At 29.1% G+C, this 24,603-nt stretch overlaps 1 long non-coding RNA gene across 4 annotated transcripts; it reads right to left on the bottom strand.

Annotated features, from left to right (window-relative positions):
• Positions 1 to 1,253: 1,253 nt before the first annotated feature.
• On the bottom strand, positions 1,254 to 6,839 carry LOC139894139 (uncharacterized). Of its 4 annotated transcripts, XR_011774830.1 has the most exons (13): positions 6,238 to 6,837; positions 5,877 to 5,983; positions 5,584 to 5,661; positions 5,267 to 5,482; positions 5,044 to 5,135; positions 4,906 to 4,948; positions 4,437 to 4,598; positions 4,306 to 4,352; positions 3,094 to 3,230; positions 2,695 to 2,785; positions 2,350 to 2,438; positions 1,996 to 2,084; positions 1,254 to 1,554 (listed from the first exon to the last, which is right to left on the bottom strand). It is a non-coding gene; the product is annotated as an uncharacterized lncRNA (long non-coding RNA). The 4 variants fall into 4 exon arrangements; XR_011774832.1 differs by having other exon boundaries at positions 5,267 to 5,661; positions 6,346 to 6,839; XR_011774829.1 differs by having other exon boundaries at positions 5,267 to 5,661; positions 6,238 to 6,838.
• Positions 6,840 to 24,603: the final 17,764 nt, after the last annotated feature.

The following is a 24,603-nucleotide window of genomic DNA, read 5'->3' as shown; positions in this document are numbered from 1 at the left end:
CGATAACGTTAGAATTGACATGTTATCAAATGTCTAATACAAATACAATGAAAAAAACTTTTATTACTAATAATATGTGTATCTAAAGCATTAGTATTAAATACCAACGTGAGTCTGTACATGTCACATCAGTTTTATAATTTAGTGTTCGAGAACGTTCGTATTAATTATTATCAAATGTATAATACAATTGCAATAAAAATGTTTATTACTAATAACATTTGTATCGAAAACATTAGTTTTGAAACTAACGCATAGATTATGAGCTCGTTTATGTGGTACATTCTTTATTTAAAGATATAAATATAGTAGTCTTTAATTACTAAAATATTAAATTTAATAAATAATAATTGAAATTTAAAGACATATCTTATTAAAATCAAGTGATAAGATATGCGTCCTTATATTTTTAATAAAATAACGAATGCAAGTCCAATTTAAATATCTCTAGTTTAAATTTATACAATGTCTTCATGTTTACATATTGATAAACCCAATCTAGAGATCTCATATTTAAAAGTAATATGGAATACAATTTTTTTTATAATAACGAATTTATAGATTAGATATCATATTATATATTTTTTATAATAACGAATTTATAGATTAGATATCATATTATATATATAGATAGATAGAGGGATAAAATTTTAGTATCTATTTTAATTTGAATTAAATTTGGATTATATGCTACTAAAGGGATACAATATATTTTTACTTGTGTATTACGTATTTTTATATTATATATATAAAATAAACTAGATTTATGAGCCCGTGCGTTGCATGGGGACTCATCCGTAAACATTATTGGTTTTTAAACTTATATATGAAATAACGATATTATAGGAAAAATGTAAAAAGTACTCTTGTGGTTAAAATAGTAAAATACGTTTGTAAACAACACACATTATATAGTTCATACATAGATTGATTATACAACATAAAGTTACGAATTGATGTAAACATGATTTATTGTTCAGTAAATGATTTGTAAAGGCATGATTTCCAGATTTAAGAGCTCGTGCGTTGAACGACGGCTCAAAGAAATAGTATTTGAATGATTTACTATTGGCACCAATTACCTGTATTACACCATGGCAATGACGAAAACAATCATTAATGAAATTGCTTTGTTCTGATCAAGTCATTATATATTCTAAACTATTTTGTGACAATGTACAACATAATTCAAACAAAATGTGTCATTCAAATAGCTCAGTTGTTACTATATATAATATACAATTAAACTTGAACTTTACCTGTTAAATGAACAAAGAGATTGATACGGGTCAAAGTGTCTAAATTGGTTAAAGTGTCAAAATGAACAAAGAAATTGATATACTTATTTGGCTACAACATATGTAACTTCAACAACAAAAAATTAGAACGGGTGAAAGTGTCTAAATGGTAAACCACATCACATTACTATTTAAAAGTTTGGAACCGTTATTATGTATGAGAAAGTCTAAGCTCCATATTTGTGTTCATTTCACCAAATTTAGTTAAGCTACACCACAAGTTAAGAGCATCCGATTTCGCTGAACGCATTTCAACCTACAAAGAATATAGAAGTGTAAGTTAAGTTTCATTGACTAATAAAAGTTGATTAATATCATAGCCTGCTTATACCATTTGTGCATCATAAAACTTGACTAATACTTGTTGATGCATACATACTTATAAAATCATACCCTTTGTTTACATCTGCTAATACTACATATTGAAACATATATACGTACATATTTATGTACCATTGATACACATGATAATGAAACTGTGACTATATTGACTACTAAATGGGGCGAAATGTGAAATGAAATTCTCCTTTCTTAAAAAATGGGTTTAAATCATTGCTTTACATTGAGTAATATCTGTTAATAATACCATACCCTCAACTACCATGCTCATTACCTCGATTAGAATTAGACTACGAATCTGAATCATATGCACGATAAAACAATGGATTAATTTGAATCCTTTGTATAAAATACATACCTAGTTTAACGAAAGTGTGACTTCACCATTGTAAAAACCTTTTGATGATGATAAAGTTATTCTTTTTGTCCTTAGGAAATTCAGCGTACCTGTATGAACAGAACATGACAAGTTTAAGCAGTTAATTATTGTGCATTTTATTAAGTGTATTCATAATAATTGGTGTTTAGTCTGCATGTCAAGTAGTGTTTAAGCGTATAAAATTATCTGTTTCTATCAAACAATTATCGTTGTGAGGTATAGAAATAGTAGGCTCAATAAAATGTGTTATTGATATGTTTATATTACAAATATAAATATAAACATGTGGTTATTTTTTCGTAAACAGATAATCGAATTGAGTATGCGACAAACCATTCTGCACCTGCTGAGTTGATCCATCCAGTCATGTTAATTCTAGTACCACAGTTTAGCTCTTCATTGCCTCGTTCCCTAACACCTCCCTATCATTCACAACAACCACAATTCATAATTCAAAATAATATTAGTCGATTGAAACCAAATAACAATATCTTTCACCAGTAGCCTCCAGCTCTTCTATACCAAAAAGTACAGTAACATGAGTTATAAGTGACACAATTACGTTTAAAAAAATAAACAAAAAAATGGTTGATGGGATGGCCATAAAAACCCAGTTATTGAGGTCAAAATGAATATGGATACACATTACCATTTACCAACCTCTATACAAGTACATACCTCGGTCAAACGGCTTTCATGACTCGCAACAGCTTCTCTATCTACGCTCACAATCTTTCAGACACATCCTGTCACTTCACCATTAAAATCTCTACACGAAGTTAAAATAAATACAAAACAAATCTCACCGAAAATGCGATGTTACATGAACGCAACAAACAGAATATTGAGAAAGCTGTTTATAAGACATTAAATGAGATTAATTAAGGTTGTATTTATAAAACTGATGCCTCTAGAATCCTGGTTAGATATACCCAAATCCGCAACACTTCTAATCGATGAAGCTAAATTTTTGCAAAATGCTACACACTTTTCAAAAGGTTCAGAGGTTTTATTTAAGTTAATGCATTGAGATTAAGGATGAATGATGAAAATGTAATTTTTTAAAATAAGATGTACCTTGACAATTTTTGAGACTGTTGTGCTAGTGCAACATCTAATATTCTTCTAATATTCTGTGAAATCGTTGTACGTTGACCACTGACTGGCTATAAATAGATGATGATTTGACTTCCGGGACCTTTCTTGTTTTTATTCTGTACGGAAGAAAAAGTATCATGTATCAAGAACGTATAATATTTGTCATTGCAACTAATAATTAGAAAGCAGGTAATTCGATTGAGGTTTAAGAAGTGGCAAGCTTAATATTAATCATTCTATCACAATAGTGATGACCCGAGTTTACAAAAATTGGTTACCCTGCTACCATTATTTTTACAGTATAATCTTTAGAGAGCCTACATGATGTAGTTCAACAGTTTTTAAATTTCATATGATCCAACTTAAATAACTTACTATTGGGGTCAAAAGACATCCACTCAGTTTACATTAGCCTACAAAGTAAGCTTTACTTCATACCACTTATTCGCATTCCTAAATGGCTATAAAACTAATTTTAAAACAATTGTATTCGTCAATTCAGGTTGCCTATGTCAACAATCCAACATCATCTACAAAATCATGATCAAAATAAAATGAGACAAATAAAGAAGTTTTGAAATACATATGAAAAAAATACATGTGTTGCCATACATGTTCAACATCCAATTGTCCAGATATCAATGGTCATCAGGACACAGGTAACACTGGATCATTTCCATCAGTGACCCCATTATCTATGTTGATTATTTTGTTATATGTCAATAGCACATCAAATTTAGTCCTATCTTGCTTACTTTCACTTATCTCATGATAAAAAAATCAAGTTAGATAAATTTATTACACATTATATCATATAGTGAATATTGAGTCACAAATTATCATATTATTATACTGATCAATTCATGATGTTAACTTTCAGATATGCCAGTCTATATATATTCAGCAACTCATTGTATATAAAAAGTCTGCATACCGTACATGTTAAAGCAATAATATACATTGTGTACACTTAATGCATTAAAAAACTGGATCAAAATGTTGCCAGTAGCCCTAAGGGGACCCGACCCATTTTGACCCATAATAAAATGGTCAGTATCAACCCAAGCCTGATATGACCCATTAACGTACACTTATTAATCACGTGTTTAATATGATATTTTGATTCTAACGCCTTCTTCGGTAAGAAAGGACTGGTTACGTATAATAATAATTCTTTATGTAAAATATTACCCTTTTTTTTAGTAGGAGCTCCCTCTTTATCTTCCACTCTTCTTTAGCTAAACAACGAAAAAGAATAAATCTTTATTATTTCGAAATGGTATCCGTAAATAAGTAAATAATAACAGTAAGTAAGTAACTACCAAGTGTTTTTGCAGTTTTGGTTGCTGCACTTCCGATTGTGAACCTGGAAATAGAGTGTTTCCTTGTAGAAGACTTACATAGATATTATTATCTGCCTATGCATAATAGAAGGTTTCTCAATACTATTTAAAATTTCTTAGCAGCCATATCGTACCGCGTTCCTGAAAAATAAAACGTACCAAATAACATATAAATAGTTACCGGGTCAAATATTTCAAATCAAGAAGCTTCGTTACATAATACAACCACCAGTTTATGCACGTATTAGGTCAACTTGCATTAAACATTAGGTCCTAAAATCGGACCACGTGCCCAGAACTTTTAAAATCATACTTAAAAAAGTCACTATATATAAACAATTTCGCCATGGAGTGTTTTGAGTAACCGAATTAAAATAGTACCATAAATACAAATTTCATGAACGTGCCAAACTCCACTACCCTATCACCTACTATATATAATTATTACCTTCTTCTTTTGTGCATGATAAAACATGTCAGAATAAGTAGACCTGCATCAAATACATATGAGTTCAATTACATATTACATAATGTTGAAAAATAAAACCCACATTCAGATACATAATGTTGAAAAATAGGAACTTACAAAAGTCTTATCAAAGTCTCTATATATGAGTTCTTCTGCAATTCCTCAGGTCTTAAAGTCCTACACAACACAGCTTCCATCAGAGCACCCAGCTGAAAAGAAGTGCATAATAGGTTCAATTTTATACACTTGATATAAGATGTAATATATTTTAAGGACTTAAAACACATATAGATACTAACATTAAAAAATTAAAACCGTATAAACACAGATAGATACTAACCTTAAGAATCATTCAAGTGATCGATGGAGAATGAGATTGAGAAACACTATAAATACTGCAAAACTTCTTTAAAGTTGACATTTATTGTTATATTTGCAAGTTGATCATCTTTGTTTAAAATTAGCACGTATTGATTGTATTTTTCGCCTACATATTCATTATCAGCCACATTTTCATTCTTAAGAGTGTTTGTCCTCTGTTTCAGGGCATTTAACACTACAAGAAATAGAAAATTAAAAAAAAATACATCTTCTTGCTTATTAGTCATTATAACAAAACATAAGTAGTTTCAATGATAAAAATAAAATATATTACACCTGAAAACGCATATCTGGTGGGGGATTGGAGAAGATTGATAAAAGATAAATCGAATATGCAGTTCGTTATGATGATATCTGCATCGTTATGAAATAGATCAGCAATCAAAGATGACGAATATACATGCGTTTTGAATTGAATTACAAACCCTAATAAAAAATGGATGGATACCCAAACTAATTATGTCGTGCTGCTATTTGGATTAAGGGTTACAGGTTGAAAACATGATAACAAATCCAAAGAATACAAATAGAATCGAACTCATCATCGAAACTACTAATTAACCACTTACCTCAAATCAAAAGTTTTCACTCGCAACACTAATATTCTACTGCAACTTCTTTGTGATATAATTCAAACCGCCACTGCTTGCAGCCTTTTCAAGTTTATGAACCCTCACTACAAATTACATAAAACTCAACATTAATAACAATAATGTTCTAAATCAAATTATTAAATATTATGAATATAGAATGAAGAACTGAGAAAATCAAATCTCATAAAGTCAACAAAAAACACAAATCTCTATTCACTTATCTCACAAAATAAATAAATCAAAAGAATGTTGTCAATCGAAGAGAACATCCCCAACTGAAGCCATATTTGTTCATAAGAGTATGAATTTACAAATCAAATAAACATTTTACACATACCGTTACAGAATCGTGTTACAATCGATCAGAATCGAGCATTTGTTCCAATATTGTCTTTCAGTATTCATGAAAACATATGATTTACGATATGTAAGATATATCACTTACGGCAGCGACGGTTGTTTGACGGCGACGGTTATTTGATGACGGCGATTATTTAACGGCAGCGGTGTTTTGATGTCGACGGTAGACATTTATTAGGCATAAATTAGAGTTTGAGGAAGATAATAAAAGTGATTCAAATGGGTTAGGGTTTATGAATCTGAATCTGAATTTTGAATACTCCATCCGGTTAACAATGCTATTGATTGTAATCAAGTAGATAAAGCTGATCAAAAACGGTGGTTGACGGCAACGATGAATCGGATGATGAACAATGAAGAAATTACTGAGATCGTTGTTATATATAAAATCTGTACGGTATTGTAGAGAAAAACATGAACGATTAATTGGTGGTGGTTGTGTCGCCTAATACGGCGTGATGAACACACAATGGGCGGTAAAAAAGATCAGATGAATTTTTTTTAAGAGAGAGAGAAAGAGGGGATAAGAGAGTGGAGACTTGCACGGTTTTGCAGAAACAAAAGGTTATGTTTTGATAGGACACGTGGCAATCAAAGACAACTTTATGAAAACTTTAGGTTAAAAAAATCAATTTTTGTGGGGCTGACAAGTGTGCCGAAAATGTAGGGATCAAGGAGGTGGCGCCACGTAGGTGATCCATCCCTTGATTTATATATGTTAGGGATAGGGATTGGTATGCCTTAATATATTTATTAGGCATTTACATAAACTGTAATATGTTGACCCAATCTTACATAAACTGTAATATATTAGGAATATTACGTAGGATATTAATCATAACTAAATTTATATGTTGACCAAATCTTTTATTTATTTATTGTTATAAGATCTATTTGGGGATACCAAATTCAGTTACCAAGTTTCATGGAATCATATTTGGGTCGTGAAAATAATACGGATATTAGATACTACAGATGTATTCAATTTGAGATTGATTAATTGAATGACAAGTAGGATTTATTTAATTCGGATTAATGAGAAATTGACACGTAGGATTAAAGGGATGCGTTTTATATAGATGTATAGATATAGATGTATAGATAGATAGATTAAATTATTAATATTAATATATATACTATAAACTGGATTCAAAAAACAAAAATACCCTCACATGCCTAGCACATGACCAAAACTAACGGAGGAATTTAATGAAATTTTGACTGAGGGACAGTCCGTGTTAAAAATTATAATCCAATGGACGAGGAAGGTAACAAAAGTTTAGGGATGAGACTAGCAATTTAGAATAAACCTAGGATGATCTGCAAAACTATATCTATTATTAATGGGAAGTGATATGTACATAACCACTTTTTACACATGCACAATCAAACACTTTTTACAGTGTTGTACTGTATGTAACACCTGTCAAAATTGACATTGACTCAGATGTTAACTCTGGTCCCAGTGCATGGCTTGACTTCTAAGTACATCAAAGTTCTATAGCGGAAGCATAATATATAAGTACCTGAGACAAAACATGCTTAAAAGTGTTAACTAAAAGGTTGGTGAGTTCATAGGTTTATCATAAACAATGATTTTGATAATAATGATAGATCACAAGATTTAGTTTAAAGTTGATTGATATAGAAATATCAATCTAAAAGTGTTGATGCAGTTTGTAATATCGCTACTAAACAAGTTTACCCTATGACACCTTGTATTGTCAGTGTCGTGGAATCATTATTATGTAACCAAAGACCATCGGTCAAATGGTTAGAGACGTTACTCTCAATAGGCCTACTCACAATAATTAAGTTTGCATTTAAACGTAGCAATTAATGATATTACGGTATGGATTTAGCATGAATCAAAGCATGACAGCATAGTTAACAATTTAGTACTTGTGTCTAAGCGTAAAACAGTTATAAAGCAAGCATGTGTCTCACCCCAAAAGTTATAAAACAGTTATAAAACAGTAAAAAGTGGGGCTATGAAGTTCACTTTAAATAGCAGTTGAAGATAATCCACAAAGAAAAGAAATGACGAAAGTAAGTAACGGAGATCTCAACCTAGAGATATAACGTTTAGTCAGTTATGTTCTAACAGACAAAAAGTATGTTTATTAATATAAGGATTATATTAATAGTGACAATTTATAGTAAGAGTTTCTACTTTTGAAAAGTTTCCATTTAAAGCAGGTTTACAGTTTTAGAAAGTTTGGGTTATAATCCTCCACATTAAGACGTTGTACAACTTTGTCCAAACTTCGTTGCTATTAAGTAAGTCAGGATGACCAGATGTAACAGAGGGTCAGGAACTTTCAGTTAGACTATAAGTCTACAACCTTTCGTTTAATCCAAAACCTTATTCCCATTATGGCAACCTAGACATCATCCACTTTACCGTAAATAGCGATGAGTTCACATGAATTGTACATTATCTTTGATTAACCTTCACTTTAGGTGTATACACACAACGAATTATTAATGTACTTAATAATTATATATGTGATAATATAATCTAAGTATTATTTAATATTTAGTTATTATACCTTAGTATGTCTTATATATATTAAATATAATTACCTTTAAATAAATACCTAAATTACTTCAAAAATAATAGTATTTTATTAATCGAACATTATCCAAAAATGTCTAAATAATTAATTAAATATGTAAAAATTATATATATAATTTTTATAGTCTTAGTTAATCATATAAATTAGTAGAAAAATTTAAGAAAGCGTTTTTATTATATTTTTGTATTTATTTTTGTTTTTACCCTTAATTTATTTACAAAACAAGTTTAATTCTACATAATTACTAAATAAACCCAAACAATTATTTTTATAATTTTTATAAGTTTCTATCAGTCTAATAACCTGTAAAAAAAATATTTAAAAAATATTTTTTATTATTTTATATTTATTCTTAATTTACCTTCGAATTACATAATAATAGAGTTTATTTATATAATAATTACCAATTTGACCCAAGTAATTATTTTTATAATTTTTGCAGGTCTATATAATTTTTATAAACTCATAAAATAATTATATATATTTTATTTTTGGTTAAAAGTATTTATTACGAATTTTACATTGTTTTTACGTTTAAACACTACATAATTCGTATTTAATTATAAATAATATTTCATAAATTACCAAAATTATTTTTATATATCATAATACTTATAATACTAATTATAACATATAAACATAATTAATTTCAAATTTTACAAAGAATATATAATAAATATAAATATAATCGACAATATAAAAAAATAGAAAGTACCTCAAATTTTCTTCAATGTTTTGAGAGAACATCTTAAGTTTTTGTTTTTGGCAAGAAAATATGAATGAGGGGCCATGTATTTATAGGTAAAAATGGATGGTGAAAAGAAAAAAAATTAATAAAATAAAGGTGCCAATTTTGACAAAATAATAAAAACATGTTAAAAATGTTTTTAATAAGTTTTTGTTTTTGAAAATATTTAGTCAAAATTCATGGGCTCATTATTTAATTTATAAAAAAATATTTTTTTTATAAGCTAAAAATATAAATATTGATTAAAATAACTTATCATTTAATTAATAATTATGTTACATATAGTTTTATATATAATACACATTAATATTAATATTAACTAAAGTTTTTTTATATAATTAGTATAAACTTTAGTTAACAAAAACGTGTCGACAAAAAAAAAATATTTAATCAACGTCGAATTTAATCATATATTAAGCATGGATAACAACCCTAGGGGCAAATTAGTAAATTCAAGTATGGAAATATGAGGGTTGTTATAGTACCTACCCGTTAAAGAAATTTCGTCCCGAAATTTGACAGAGATCGTCATGGTTGATAATAAGTATGTTTTCATGACGGATATGAGTTGGAAAATAGATTTTTTTACTACTGAGTAATAAAACAATTCGATTACGTGAAGAGTATGAGTGAAGCTATCGTAAAAAAATGAAATGAGGAAAATAAAGATTTGTTTTAACTCTTGACGTAATTAAAGTTGATTTCCGGAATTCAAGGGATTTAAAGAAAATCTTTATAATCTGTATAAGATTTGATTCTCCGGTAATTAAGGAAATTAAAATTGCCTTGATTGCTGTATCTGGAATTTTACTATAAATTAGCTTCTTTTGTTTCATTATCTTCACCATTTCTGTACTCTCTTTCTCGACTCATACTTCCAAAGATTGTGAAAATGCTCCATCCAGTTCTTATCCTGGATTTTTTTCTGACTACCGTTTCTGTCATTCTTCTTTTTCATTTACCCCCAGAGGAATCTGTTTACTTCTACAATTACCTTGGGGTTATAGTATTTTTAATTCTCCCGTGTCTTTATGTTGCTATATGTATTGATATACACGGTTTGTAATTTATGTGTTATTATCGGGTTTTATATTTTCCCTTATATTTCGGAGCTCCATGCTTCCGTATCGTTATTCACGGTTAATGCTCTATCCCATTTGCTGTGATTTATACTCCTATTTCTATTTCGAAGCTTCATGCTTTTGTTTTTACTTCTCGACTTTCAGTACAACAAGTAATGGTCCAGAATTCGTAGGTATGAATTTCGAACGAACATAGCTAATGTTCTTAGAAAGAAATTGTAATAGGACAATCTTGATTTGTTAAATTACCAGAAGTCAAAGTAAAATATAGAACTATCAAGAAAATATGTTCTTGATATGTTTAGCGATTAGGTAGAATGTAAGAGTCGTGTAACATAGCACATGATGACGGTGTGATATGTGAATTATCATGTTCCATTAGAAACTCAGCATGACTTACTGTAATATAATCACGTTGATCAAGTGTCATTATATTATACTAACTCACGCTTCAATTCTCAACACTACTTCAAAAACATTCAAATTTAAACTCGAAGGTTTACAGAATATAGAAACTAAACAGTTTCCTTTATGATGTAATACAGATAACGCGAGGAGATAAATGATTTCAGATAAGAATAGTTATGAAAATATCTTCAGAAATATCGAGGATATTTATAATGAAAGATACGATAATATCTTAGAATTTCTATTATCGAAGGATGATGAAGAAGATTTGTCCGTAAAGGTTTAGAGTCAGGAGCAAGGTATTCGTTAATGACTTCAGCAGATACTGAATCATTTGGATTCTTTGAAGACAGGTTTAGTCTTTGTGATTTGTTCACAGCCTTCTTCATAGTTTGCTCAATCCGTTTTCCAGTTCCAAACCTTCTCTTTTTCTGAGCTTTGCCAACACATTATTCTTTATCATCAAACTTTCGACTGTTAAGGTCGTTTACAGTTTTTGCTGCTTCATCAGCAATTTTTCAAAAATTCGGAGAACTAATTCGTAGTTTGGGGTGCTTTTCAGAATTTCCAAATGGAAGATCATAATTCTAAGAGATAAATGTTATATGTATACATATAACTGTTGATGTAGAAACGTTGCGAGATTCGAAATACTGATTGCTGATTCTTGGTAATTGGTATGGCAATTATCGTTACAAGATGCAGATGAGTAGATGATGGGGTTTCAATGAGCACATATAATAATTTTTCAGAGAGGCTTTTCGCCAAAGAGTAACGAAGTTGCTGGTACATCTGCTGATAATGTGGTGGAATATAAAAGGTTCCCCGGTAACAATGACATACAGGGCAACATATATATCAAGATTATAATAAGGCTAATCCGAATGAAAAGTCGAAATTGATTTTGCTGGAGGTGTGGCAAAATTGGCTATTTTGGAAAGGAATTGCAAAGTTATTTTCAGTAATTATAAATGCCAAAGGATCTAACACGGATACGTGTTAAACTTTTACTTAGGTTCCAAGTGTTCTCCAGGTGCATAACTACATGCATATATTCTTCGTATGTATCGTGTGATTGGTTCATTCTTTCGATTGTTCCTTAGTTGAGGTGTTTTCAAGAATTTTGAAGGGTTTAAATGCAAGTTGTCATCGTCAATATCCGTATGATGAAATCGTCGTGAATCTTGAATGATACGAATATCTTTATGAGTTTTGTGAATAAAATTGATGTTCTAGTATAGTTTGAATTTAAAGTATGATTTTGAAAGATGTATAAATCTAAGGGTGATGTCTCCTGTCAAATCTTGACTTGGATTCTGATTTGTAAAATCAGAATATGTAATTGAATTTGTATGAAAATGATTGTGTATCGCTGTGAAGGTAGTGAGTATAGTTAACGATTTATGAATCAAAATTGAAGAATGTACGGTGTAACATATTAATTGTGAACTTAAATATTTCTCGGGTATTACCTACCCGTTAAAATATTTTCACCATCAACAGTTTGTACAACAGAATATTTAATTACAATCTTTAAGATAATATACGTACATATATATTTTCCTTCAGATGTAATCATGGATTTAATGAGTTAATATAATATTAAACTCATTTGATTTATAGTTGAAACGAGAATAAATAATCTCCAAAACTTTAGAGATTACATAATCGTCGAGGAATTTTTCTTTATTGAAGTTATGAATCAATACTTCATCGTTCATTGTTATTGATATTCCTCGGTGTATGATGTTGGTGCTCGGGGAATCTTGTGAACTTCGCAAGGCACGAATGATGTTTTCTAAAAAGTTTCGAGTACATCGAAAATGAAAGTATACAATCAAACATGTATTCGAATAATACACTTGGTTTATTATGAAATGGAATTTATTGAGTTGAAACAGAGATTATAGTTAACGATTGTTAAGTCATTAACGAAGGATGTATATCATAGCATATTAGTGATATGAATTAACCAAGTAGTACCTACCAGATAATATTCACGCATAATAGCTTAGTATGAAAAGATTTTTTTATTACGATTTCGAGATACACATAAATATATATACATATATCTTTTAATCGTGAACCAAAAGTAATGAATTAATATCATAATTCATCATTCTCAGTACTCTTCGATGTCTGTGGTGTTTACGGAGCTTGTGGTGATGGGAATGATGCTGGTGCTAGTGGTGTTGCTGATGTTGTTGGTATTGATGGTGGTACCTGCGTAGTAGGTGCGAGCCTAGCTTCCAAATCGAACACCGTCACCTCCAGGGTTTCTACTTTACGTTCGAGTCTATGAATTAGTTTTACCCATTCTTCTATAAGGTTTGTCAATTCTTGATATTTAGTTCGAAGTCTTCTAACTTCTTCTAATAATCTTATCTGATTAGAATTCGGGAGTAGAGGACGAATACTGCCTTTAACTACATCGAGTCGACCTTCAAGGCGAAAAATCCTTGCGAAAAGAGTGAAAACGGTGTTGCGGACAGGTTCTCCGGTAAGCGGATCGAGTACTCCGACGTTAGGTGGTAAGTTCGGCTCGTGATATGGAGTACATTCTTCATTTCTCCATAGGGTGAGTATTTCGCGAACCCATCCCCATTTTCTAAAGAAGTCACGGTAGTTGATCGGTTGGTGCGCTCCTGTCACGCTGTCTTCAGAGCTAGAGGAACTTGGTCTATTCGTAGATGCCATCTTACTTGATCACAGAAAAGATTTTTGGGTATGAAAAGATTGGTAATAGGAAATGATAGTTGGATGTATTCTCAATGCATAATATGCATAGATATATATAATACCAGGATTCCTTAAATTACGGAGGAAATTGCGGACATCACCAAATAATAGATATGATAGGATATGATTCGTCTATACACCGTGTATGCAATAATTGCAGTATGACGTGTCGAGATAAAAAAAATGATAAGTATGTAATCAGATAAACTTTTGATTAAAGACTTTCAATTCGTAATGGCCTATTCAGGTCTAGGGGCTTGAGCTGTAGGATCCTTTAAATCGGTAATCTAAACCCTTTCATCCTAGAGTTTCGTAGACGCCACCCGTCAAGAAAGTTCAATGATCATAAATAACGAGAAAACAAAACTTTAAAAGTAATGAATATGAATAGTGATGACATTATAATGTCTTTGAATTATCGAGAATCTTTATGAGTCAATAATGACATTTTTCGGTTCGCAAACCAATGCACAAAGGCATAAGGGCACATAGATACGTAATATAACAGGGAGTTATATACGTTTGAGTATGAGTAGTAACAAACATAGAAATTTCAAAAATCATAGATAACATTTCATGTAATACATATGTAATACACAAAACCATGATACATGACATAGGAATGTCAATGTAGTGCCCCGACCAAATCCACATGGACGAGAACATTACATATGATTACATCGCGAGGTATTTGACCTCTATATGATACATTTTACAAACATTGCATTCGTTTTTAAAAGACAAACTTTCATTTCATCGAAAGTTGACAGGTATGCATACCATTTCATAATATCCAAACTATAAATGACCTAATCTGTCATTTACTTAATAATAATCTCTAATGAACTTCAACGACTCGAATGCAACGTCTTTTGAAATAGGTCATGAATGACTCCAAGTAATATCTTTAAAATGAGCTAATGCACAGCGGAAGATTTCTTTCGAACCCGAGAATAAACATGCTTTAAAGTGTCAACCAAAAGGTTGGTGAGTTCATTAGTTTATCATAATCATTCATTTCCATCATTTTAATAGACCACAAGATTTCGTATTTTCCATTTCTTATTAACATGCATATCAGGCATTTTGCAAACTGCATCTGCATAAAAATCATTTATATGGTGAACACCTGGTAACCGACATTAACTAGATGCATATAAGAATATCCCCTATCATTCCGGGAAATCCTTCGGACATGATATAAAACAACAACGAAGTACTAAAGCATCCGGTACTTTGGATGGGGTTCGTCGGGCCCATAGATCTATCTTTAGGATTCGCGTCAATTAGCAGATCGGTTTACTAATTCTTAGGTTACCAAGTAAAAGGGGCATATTCGGCTTCGATCGTTCACACATATAATGTAGTTTCAATTACTTGTGTCTATTTCGTAAAACAGTTATAAAAGTTGCGCATGTATTCTCAGCCCAAAAATGTAAAGGGTAAAAAGGCAAATGAAACTCACCATACTGTATTTTGTAGTAAAAATACATATAACATCATTGAACAAATGCAAGGTTGGCCTCGGATTCACGAATCTAAATTAATTATATATATTTATGTGTTGGTCAATATTTGTCTAACAATTAAGTCAAGTCATAGTGTACCACAATCTTAATGCTCGAGACTAATATGCAAAAGTCAACAAAAGTCAATTTATCTCAAAATGATTTCCAAAATTTATACATGATTATTATATAGTTTAAATATCGTCGTTTTATATTTTTAAATATTTTTAAAAGATTTATTAGAGTAAATAATATAATTCATTTATTAATAAATAAAAATTTATATAAAATAAAATTTATAAAGTTCATTGAATATCATAAAAATGTTATGATAGGTTTTATTAAGTTAATTATATTATTTGTATTACCTTTTTATTTGATAAAATAATGTTGATAATAATAATAAGTATAAGTTGTATTATTTTGTATTACTAATTATTATTATTCTACTAATAATAACAATATTTATATTTACGAAAATGGTATTATAACAATATGATAATTCTTATTAATAATGAAATTTTACAATGATATTCCCATTAAAAATAATAATTTTTGTAAAGATGATATTTTTAATATTAATAATAATACTTTTAATAATAGTGATAAAAATAATGAAAAATGATAATTTTATCTAAATCAATATCTTTAAATTTTATCATGATACTCATACTCATTATTTCCTAATCAATTTGTTAATAGCTTTTAAATCGTCTTTTATATCGCGTTCATTTTAATGATAATAATATTAATCATAATAATTAAGTGTTACTAATATTAGTTTTAATTATTATAATACTAATAATAATAAATATTATGATAATGATAATACTAATAACTATTTTAATGATAATAATAATAATAATACTAATTATAACTTTAACGATAATAACGATAGTAATAATAATAATAATAACAATTTTTAATAATAATACTTTTTATTTATAATGATAATGATAATAATAATAATAATAATAATAATAATAATAATAATAATAATAATAATAATAATAATAATAATAATAATAATAATAATAATTAGATAAAAATTGGAACGACGATAATAACGACGATAATAATAATCATTTTTAATAATAATACAAAAATTCATTTGATAATAACTTCTAATCTGTTCATCGAATCCATTCGATATCTAAATGAAAAGTTTATAGTTTTTCGCCCGCTTTCCAACGACATGCATATCTTATATCTTATCTTAACCGCATATGTAACTAATTCAGGATTTAACATAGCCTATCTAACGGCAATATTAAAGGTACAAGCATGCATAATTCTATATACTCGAGCACTAGTCAGGGATACACTATTAATATATAATAATAATAATAATAATAATAATAATAATAATAATAATAATAATAATAATAATAATAATAATAATAATAATAATAATGAGTAATAAGTAAACTACCTCAATGAAGTAGTCCTAAAAAAAATGCCCACGCCCGGGTTTGAACCCGCGACCTCCCACTAACCCAATAACACCCTTAAACCATTCTTCCGTTGTTTCTTTTCGGATTAAATTCTGCCTTCCTTCTTCACTAATGTCACCACTCTCATTATCTCATAATCCTAATCATCATCATATGCATCTTTATCTTTATCATATAATCTTCATCATCAACACTCAGCACAATCATCATCTTGTTTACATATATCATTATCATCTTTATCATAATCATTATCATTCCTACTTCCTAATTACGCCATCATCACGTCAACGAATCATCAAGTATCACGTAACAATTCCCCATGTATCGACTTCTGTAACATCAACTACTATTATCTCATTCGACCAGGAGTGGTAAAGCAGGAACCGAACTCGTACAGTGTTTAGCAAAAGAAGTAGCCGATGGTTTTCCTACGGCCCAACTAGTATTAACTCCTCGGCCTGCTTAACATCTATATCAAAATACACTAGCCCAATATCATCAAATAACAAAAGGGTAATCGTTTGATCTAGGTTTAATCGATTCAATTTAGAATGATGGCAGCAGCAAGAATCAATCAAAGAAGGTGGTATCGTGATATTAAACGAAAAGGTAAAGAAGCATATGGCTGTGGCAGCAGTAACAACATAAGGTTTCGGTTTTTGGTGTTGGAAATCGAATAGAAACGGCAGCAAGGAGTGGAGGTTGTTCATGGTCGTGGATGGCATCGTAAAGGTTGTTTTTGGCTGTTAAAACTCAACCATTCAGAATGACAATCATCGTTTTTCTTTTATCATAATCATAATCATATATCCATAATTTTATGGATAATAATTATAATATACCTTTAAATAATAAAAAGAAAAGCAAGTGGGTTATCTTGTTAGAATGTGTCAGCCATAAATAAAAGAAAGGAGCCCGTACTAGAAATTTTAAAACAATACAACATGATGTGTGGTCTTTAATTGTATGGCTTATTCGAAGAAAAAAAATATAATATATTGAACAATGGTTGATGTGGGTGTCAATGAAGTAGATTCAAGGTGTTAAAGTGAAGGTGATGATATTTCGGCTGTAGCAACAACCAAGAGAAAGTAATACATCCGCCATACTTGTGTTGGTCTACTGTCTTCGAACAGGAAACATGTAGCGGTTGTGTGTGGTTTTGGTTGACTCACAATGGCGGTGAAGGTGGTTAATGGTGTTCAAAATGAAGAAGGTGATGGTGTTGTGGTTATGATGGCCGAAGGTGGTGGAAGTTGTGGCTGTTGGGGTGGCGAGCAGTCATGAATAAGAAAGAGATCAAAGGTGGTGTTCGGTGGGTATGTGTTGGGGTTGAACCGAAACAATAGGTGATGATGCATATGCGTATTTTTTTTTCTTTTCTCATCGAATGTAATCGAACCAGTATTCAGAAGTAAGCATGGTGATTCGATATTGTCAATGGTGGTGAGGATTCAAGGCTGGAACAACAAACCGATTTATGTGTACTAGCTAGTTAATTATCAAAAGAAATATAAGGAGTAATATACATAAGAAGGAAAAGATGAGAATTATAAGTGGGTTGTTGTAGTAATAGAAGAAAGAAAGAAAAATGTTGAAGGTGATGACAAAAACATTTTTTTTTTGTGGGTGAATTCTCTTGTGGACCGAGACGATGATGTTAATAATTGATAATAGCATAGTGTGAAGAAAAGAAGAAAATTAATTAATTAACAATCGTCACCTTTACTTACATCTTGAGTATCTTATAATTTAAAGAAGAGGAATTAGCAAGTGGGTTGCCAATGTTTTCAAAAGATGGAAAAATGATGGTGATGGTCCGATATCAAGCAATAATAAGAAACAGTGTACTGGTTGTTTGTTACTCCAAATGCATGTATCTCCATATATAGATATATAATATAGGATGGTGACTAGTGATAATGAAAAGCAAAACAAATAAACTTAAATTATGAATTTGAAAGGAATGTGTGGAAAGAGTTTGCAATCAAAAGTAATCCAATTCACAAACAAATGGGTATTGTTAACTGTCACATTCATCTAATAATTAGTAATAATAATATAATTAGAATAATAATAATAATCTTAAATCATATGAGTTTTAAAAATAGTAAACAGCCGAGAGAATGGATTATTCTACCGACAAATTTACACGGATTGCTATCATGCTCCGTTGATATTTTAGTGGCGAATAAAAGTCTTCGGAAAAATCTCAAATTTTTACATTAATTATCTTTATTTATTTTTGTCATTATGGTATAAAATTCAATCATTAATTTATTAAATAAAAATTACATCAACTGTCCCTCTCAATTCTGGGTAAAATATAAAAAGTGTTAAAATTAAATAACTAGATCCTAAACACATTTTTAGTAAGCCTAAAATTTATAGAACTCATTTTCGTATCACCGTTTATTTTAAAATCATATAAGTTCGAATTTTACTTACTTAATATCGATTGACTGACAAACGAGTGCTATTATCGTTTACTAACTAAATTCGAAACCATGTAAATATACATTCAATATACCTTACATACATACATATATATATATATATACATATTTATTTATTTACAAATAATTGTTCGTGAATCGTCGGGAATGGTCAAAAGGGCAAATGCATTCATATAACTGTTCCAAAGTTTTCGAGACTCAACATTACAGACTTTGCTTATCGTGTCAGAATTATGAAATCGTATCGAGAGTTTGGTTTAGAATTAGTCGAAATTTTCCGGGTCATGACAGTCAAGAATTTCAGAAATCATGAGTGACATCCCTTGGTTCCCTTAACCAAGGTAGGTTTATAAAGATAACTCGCGTGAGTTATAGAATATTTTGAATCACAATGGGAGTTTCCTCCCGGAGTTACAGAATAAGAGATATGTATATGTATAATGCAAGTAATAATATCTTAAAGCTATAAGTCAGGCTGTAGACTATACTTTTATGCACCCTATTAATCATGGTTATCCATATTAAGACTGCCTAGTTCCCTACAACCACCGCTCTGATACCAACTGTAACACCCTGTCAAAATCAACATTGACTCAGATGTTAACTCTGGTCCTAGTGCATGGCTTGACTTCTAAGTACATCAAAGTTCTACAGCGGAAGCATAATATATAAGTACTTGAGACAAAACATGCTTAAAAGTGTCAACCAAAAGGTTGGTGAGTTCATATGTTTATCATAAACAATGATTTTGATAATAATGATATATCACAATATTTAGTTTAAAGTTGATTGATATAGAAATATCAATTTAATAGTGTTGCTGCAGTTTGCAATATCGCTACTAAACAAGTTTACCCTATGACACCTTGTACTGTCAGTGTCGTGGAATCATTATTATGTAACCAAAGACCAGCGGTCAAATGGTTAGAGACGTTACTCTCAATAGGCCTACTCACAATAATTAAGTTTGCATTTAAACGTAGCAATTAACGATATTACGATAGGGATTTAGCATGAATCAAAGCATGACAGCATAGTTAACAATTTAGTACTTGTGTCTAAGCGTAAAACAGTTATAAAGCAAGCATGTGTCTCACCTCAAAAGTTATAAAACAATTATGAAACAGTAAAAAGTGGGGCTATGAAGTTCACCTTAAATAGAAGTTGAAGATAATCCACAAAGAAAATAAATGACAAAAGTAAGTAACGGAGATCTCAACCTAGAGATATAACGTTTAGTCAGTTATGTTCTAACAGACAAAAAGTATGTTTATTAATATAAGGATTATATTAATAGTGACAATTTATAGTAAGAGTTTCTACTTTTGAAAAGTTTCCATTTAAAGCAGGTTTATAGTTTTAGAAAGTTTGGGTTATAATCCTCCACATTAAGACGTTGTACAACTTTGTCCAAACTTCGTTGCTATTAAGTAAGTCAGGATGACCAGATGTAACAGAGGGTCAGGAACTTTCAGTTGGACTATAAGTCTACAACCTTTCGTTTAATCCAAAACCTTATTCCCATTATGGCAACCTAGACATCATCCACTTTACCGTAAATAGCGGTGAGTTCACATGAATTGTACGTTATCTTTGATTAACCTTCACTTTAGGTGTATACACACAACGAATTATTAATGTACTTAATAATTATATATGTGATAATATAATCTAAGTATTATTTAATATTTAGTTATTATACCTTAGTATGTCTTATATATATTAAATATAATTACCTTTAAATAAATACCTAAATTACTTCAAAAATAATAGTGTTTTATTAATCGAACATTATCCAAAAATGTCTAAATAATTAATTAAATATGTAAAAATTATATACATAATTTTTATAGTTTTAGTTAATCATATAGATTAGTAGAAAAATTTAAGAAAACATTTTTATTATATTTTTGTATTTATTTTTGTTTTTACCCTTAATTTATTTACAAAAAAAGTTTAATTCTACATAATTACTAAATAAACCCAAACAATTATTTTTATAATTTTTATAAGTTTCTATCAGTCTAATAACCTGTAGAAAAAATATTTAAAAAATATTTTATATTATTTTATATTTATTCTTAATTTACCTTCGAATTACATAATAATAGAGTTTAATTATATAATAATTACCAATTCAACCCAAGTAATTATTTTTATAATTTTTGCAGGTCTATATAAGGTTTATAAACTCATAAAAAATTATATATTTTTTATTTTTGGTTAAAAGTATTTATTACGAATTTTACATTGTTTTTACGTTTAAACACTACATAATTTGTATTTAATTATAAATAATATTTCATAAATTATCAAAATTATTTTTATACATCTTAATACTTATAATACTAATTATAATATATAAACATAATTAATTTCCAATTTTACAAAGAATATACAATAAATATAAATATAATCGACAATATTAAAAAATAATAATAAAAATAGAAAGTGCCTCGAATTTTCTTCAATGTTTTGAGAGAACATCTTAAGTTTTTGTTTTTGGAAAGAAAATATGAATGAAGAGCCATGTATTTATAGGTAAAAATGGTTGGTGAAAAGAAAAAAATAAAATGAAATAAAGGTGCCAATTTTGGCAAAATAATAAAAACATGTTAAAAATGTTTTTAATAAGTTTTTGTTTTTGAAAATATTTAGTCAAAACTCATGGTCTCATTATTTAATTTATAAAAAAATCTTATTTCTTTTTTTATAAGCTAAAAATATAAATATTGATTAAAATAACTTATCATTTAATTAATAATTATGTTACATATAGTTTTATATATAATACACATTAATATTAATATTAACTAAAGTTTTTTTTATATAATTAGTATAAACTTTAGTTAACAAAAACGTGTCGACAAAAAAAAATATATTTAATCAACGTCGAATTTAATCATATATTAAGCATGGATAACAACCCTAGGGGCAAATTAGTAAATTCAAGTATAGAAATATGAGGGTTGTTATACTGTACAACACTATAAAGCATATTTGGTTGTGTATGTGTAAAAAGTGGTTGTGTACATATCATCATCCATTATTAATCGCAGATATAAATTATAGTTTTTTAATAATTACGTGAAACGATATATAGTGACATGACTAATACAAGACAAAAGTAATTAACTAAAGGATAAATTATATTAATGATCCCTGTACTTTACACACAATTATACAATTAGTCCTAACGTTAATAAAATTTTAATGATCATCCCTGATATACTTAAAAGTGCACGTAAATAATCCCCACTTTTAATTTATGTTAAACCCTGTTTAATCTTACTTTTTGGCAAATCATATGAAAGTAAAAGATAATTTCGCAATTTCATTCATCATTTCAAAAACATTATTATTATTTTTAAACTAACAATATATTAAATATTGAATTATCATCAGTATATATTGCATATTTGGTGCAAAAGTAATTTCAAAATTGAAAACTAAATTAAAAATAACTTTTTTGTATTATTAATTATAATGTTGTTAAGTTCATCCGTGCAATCTCTTTCTTCTTAATATCTTGATTAGAAGCCATCAGATTCTAAGTTGTAGCAATATAACAAATTGAATATGATTTATTTGGATGATGTATATATGTTTTCTGATAAGTATGATGTGAAAATATCTATATAGGAGGGTTTCGTAAACAATTGAGATTTACTTTAATAAATCGTTGAGAAGATTAAATTCTGAAGGTGTGCGGAAGATCGAGGTCGTCGAAGTGCGATGATGATGTAAGCTATAGCCACTCGACACATAAATTAGTATGTTATTCATTTTCTATTTATAATTGAAGTCATCAACCGAATTCATTTTAGCTTATAATATTTTTCGAACATCTCATAAAGCAAATTCATGCTGATGCTGATGAATATTTCATAGCTAAAGGTAATATTTTGAAAAAATGGTGATAACAAATTTTGTAACACCCTGTCAAAATCGACATTGACTCAGATGTTAACTCTAGTCCCAGTGAATGGCTTGACTTCTAAGTACATCAAAGTTCTACAGCGGAAGCATAATATATAAGTACCTGAGACAAAACATGCTTAAAAGTGTCAATCAAAAGGTTGGTGAGTTCATAGGTTTATCATAAACAATGATTTTGATAATAATGATAGATCACAAGATTTAGTTTAAAGTTGATTGATATAGAAATATCAATCTAAAAGTGTTGCTGCAGTTTGTAATATCGCTACTAAATAAGTTTACCCTGTGACACCTTGTACTGTCAGTGTCGTGGAATCATTATTATGTAACCAAAGACCAGCGGTCAAATGGTTAGAGACGTTACTCTCAATAGGCCTACTCACAATAATTAAGTTTGCATTTAAACGTAGCAATTAACGATATTACGGTAGGGATTTAGCATGAATCAAAGCATGACAACATAGTTAACAATTTAGTACTTGTGTCTAAGCGTAAAACAGTTATAAAGAAAGTATGTGTCTCACCCCAAAAGTTATAAAACGGTTATGAAACAGTAAAAAGTGGGGCTATGAAGTTCACCTTAAATAGTAGTTGAAGATAATCCACAAAGAAAAGAAATGACGGAAGTAAGTAACGGAGATCTCAACCTAGAGATATAACGTTTAGTCAGTTATGTTCTAACAGACAAAAAGTATGTTTATTAATATAAGGATTATATTAATAGTGACAATTTATAGTAAGAGTTTCTACTTTTGAAAAGTTTCCATTTAAAGCAGGTTTATAGTTTTAGAAAGTTTGGGTTATAATCCTCCACATTAAAACGTTGTACAACTTTGTCCAAACTTCGTTGCTATTAAGTAAGTCAGGATGACCAGATGTAACCGGGGGTCAGGAACTTTCAGTTGGACTATAAGTTTACAACCTTTCGTTTAATCCAGAACCTTATTCCCATTATGGCAACCTAGACATCATCCACTTTACCGTAAATAGCGGTGAGTTCACATGAATGATACATTATCTTTGATTAACCTTCACTTTAGGTGTATACACACAACAAATTATTAATGTACTTAATAATTATATATGTGATAATATAACCTAAGTATTATTTAATATTTAGTTATTATACCTTAGTATGTCTTATATATATTAAATATAATTACCTTTAAATAAATACCTAAATTACTTCAAAAATAATAGTATTTTATTAATCGAACATTATCCAAAAATGTCTAAATAACTAATTGAATATGTAAAAATTATATACATAATTTTTATAGTCTTAGTTAATCATATAGATTAGTAGAAAAATTTAAGAAAACATTTTTATTATATTTTTGTATTTATTTTTGTTTTTACCCTTAATTTATTTACAAAACAAGTTTAATTCTACATAATTACTAAATAAACCCAATCAATTTTTTTTTATA

The sequence above is a fragment of the Rutidosis leptorrhynchoides genome, chromosome 2 (genome assembly GCF_046630445.1).
Source record: "Rutidosis leptorrhynchoides isolate AG116_Rl617_1_P2 chromosome 2, CSIRO_AGI_Rlap_v1, whole genome shotgun sequence".
Lineage (NCBI taxonomy): Eukaryota > Viridiplantae > Streptophyta > Magnoliopsida > Asterales > Asteraceae > Rutidosis > Rutidosis leptorrhynchoides.
This window is presented reverse-complemented; position numbering and strand designations above follow the sequence as displayed.